Below are 3,169 nucleotides of genomic sequence, written 5' to 3'. Positions count from 1 at the left end.
ATCTTGTAGCCATGCTCTGAATTAATCTGCTTACCCAAAGGCATTGCTGGAAAAATGGTTGTCCTTGGAGATTCCAGCCCCCTTCGCCTGGGAATGATAGAGCCATCAGCATCTGCAGTGGTATTAGCAGGGGGCCTGACAGGCTCTGAAATTATAAGAAACTGAGCCAGAATCACTCTGCTTACCCCTCAGTATCCCCAGCAAAGCAGGGAGTTTTGAGATGGGAAGTCAGGAGCAAAGCAAATTTGGGGTGGTGTCTGGGATGCCAGAGGTGTTACCAAGTTCAGAGCACCAAGAGCTCAGCACCAAGAGCTGGATGTGCACCAGCTCTTGCACCCCAGCAGCAGTCACAGCAGCTGCAGCAGTCTGAGTGCAGCCATAGCCGGCCCTGCCAGCCAGGGTCAGCAGCCCAGGGCACCTGACCTGATCCTGCACTGCACAGAGCAAGGGATGGCATCCACCAGCCCTCCAGGGGCTTTTGAGGGAGCAGCTGATACCATCAGTGTTACTTTGTAAAGTATCTCCTTCAGGTGCCTTCACTGTGATTTTTTTGAAGTTAGATATTCACTTAGGTAGTCTTATTTTCTCACTAGATTCCCAGACTCCATGCCTTTTTCTCTCTGCAAAGCTTCCTCTTTCTTTCAGGCTGGACTCAGTCTTTGCTGCAGAAATGTGCAAGAACATTTTCCTGTGACAAGACTAAAACTCAGAACTAAAGATTAAGAACTGGGCGTGCATACAATCTTACTTCCTCCCTGCATACTCTCCATTTTCTTAGTTCACAGACAGGCATCCTGAGTCACAGGCTATTTAGTTCTGTTTAGTAGTGCTAAATGGGCTTTTCATCCCCTCATTCATCTGCTTTTTAAGCTCATTATGTTCTGGCCTCATGTTCTGCAGCAGTAATTTCTGATTCATGCACAGTCTGAAAAGTTGTTCGCTTTTGATTGTTGGTTAACTCTTTATCTGGGAATATTTTTAGTGACCTGAGTTCTTCCATGTGAGAAATAGCAAGGCCTTTTTGCTATCTATGATTATACAGACCTGTGTGGTCTACAAAAATCGTGCTGATTGTTCCTGTTTTATCAGAACCACTAAAGTTTCTGCTAGGTTGGATGGGGAAGGTGCCATGAAGTTAAAAAGATGGATGAAAGTTTGGGACTGACAGCATCCTTCTTTTCGAATGCAAGAGAGCATCTTTCTTCACCCAGATGCTGACTTTCACCAAATTTGTCACAAGTAAATGTCTTTGAATCATACTTTTGATGAGAGCCGACCACATGTTCAGACTTGGAGAATGAAATCCAGAAGTTGTCCAATTCCAAGTAGTGAAGCAGTAATCAATTCAGTGAGACTTCTTCTGATGGCACAGGCTGCACTAATTCAGGGCAAGATTCTGAAATACTATTTTCTCTTTGTTGCTTTTGAGAAGAAATAATGCAATTAAGGAGAATGAATAAAATAGTTTCACAGAGCTGCAAAATGTAATGCTGTCAACCCATCTCCCTGAGAAACCATTCCTTTAGCAACCCACACTCTTTTGTGTGTTCTTAGATCTTCTGTAGAGCCCTGAATCCTCCCTAAACTTGACAGCATTGTTCTGCAGCTGTGGGAAGGGTGATGCTTAAAATTTCCTATGTTTCAATGGGAATAAAACTTACTGCCTTAAATGACCACATCTCCTCCTCCTCCTCAGCATGTGCAAGAGGGGAAAACAAAACAGTAGAATCTCAATGTTTTCCTCAAATGTTAATGAGTTTGCTGTGAATGGATATTTCATAAATCAAATGTTGGATCAATCTGTGTACCTATCAAAACAATTTAAATGTAGGTGTTACAGTAGGTGGGTTTGTTGTTTGGATTTAGTCATCAAGCCAAGACTGACTTGACCTTTCATACCAGCAGACAACTGACAGACTTCACCCCAAATTCTACCTGATTCCTGTGCTTTGGTACTGAATAGTTTAACTTTATCCATCACATTTTTGTTTGAGATGGGGTTACTCATGTTTTAATTCCCAACATTTTGTAGTTTAAAAGAACTTTGCAGCAATGATGCAAGTTTCCAAGGCTGATTTCCTCATAGCAAGTATATGTGATTTAGTTTCTTATTATCATTTCAGATTAAAACTTCACAACTACCAACTAAGAATGATTTACCTGAAAATTCTTTCCTTTTTTTATATATCAGTGAAAATACTTTTAAAAGCTTAATTTAGACTGAAAAATTTTGAACTTTTTTCCATGTGGTTTTATTGGTGGAGGTTTAGAGGTTTATTGCCCAACTTAAAAAATAAAAGCTCCTTTCAGAGAAACAGTCAACAGGTCTTCATGCCCTAAAGAATCAGGCTATGACACAAAAATAAAACAAGAAATAACACAAAATCTAAACAACACAGAATAACAGGCTCACAATTTTGTATGTGTCACTCGTGCTACCTTATGTAAGCAGTCTGGGATTTTGGAGCACGAGGGACAAATTTATCTCCTGTCCACACAAAGTTTGGCTGCACTCCTGAAATCTGATCTGTGTGGGTGTGACTCATACCCTGCAGGACTCTCCCCTTGCTCAGGGGCTGCTGCGCAGGTGGGGGCTTCTTCCCACACGGATCACGAGCCTAGGTTTGGATCCTGGAGACATGTGCTGTAACCAGGTCACCTCCCTGTGCAACAGGCACGCTGGGGATTCAGCTATAAAGTCATTAATCACTCAACCACCAGAAAAAGCCTGCGAGGAATCCCTCTTTGTGCTTGTCTTGCCCATTAGACTTCAAAATATAATCTGTAGTGCTAAAAAGAAGAAAATTCCTGATAGCCAGTAAAGAGGGAAAACTGTGAGATTAAACCCTTCAAAAGGTTCCAGTATATTTAGATATTATGTAAAGAAGGACTGCAAAAAAGACCCTGACGAAGCTTGTACAGATTTGAAGTAGAGTAGTAGTCCCCTAATTTTCATTCAGAAATGAGAAGTAAATGCAATTTAGGAAAAGAAAACGTTCTGTGAGAATGAGGAAAAAAGGAAGACTAGTGAAAAGGTTACAAGTTTATAATTTTGCCTGACGAGGAAAACATAAAGGAACACAAATGCATTATGTTAAGGGACAGAAAAATAAAATCTGATGTGCTTTACCATTTACAGAAAATAAGGGAAAAAATGCTGGAAAGGTCA

This window comes from Anomalospiza imberbis, chromosome 3, assembly GCF_031753505.1.
Source record: "Anomalospiza imberbis isolate Cuckoo-Finch-1a 21T00152 chromosome 3, ASM3175350v1, whole genome shotgun sequence".
Lineage (NCBI taxonomy): Eukaryota > Metazoa > Chordata > Aves > Passeriformes > Viduidae > Anomalospiza > Anomalospiza imberbis.
Note: the sequence above shows the minus strand (reverse complement) of the source record.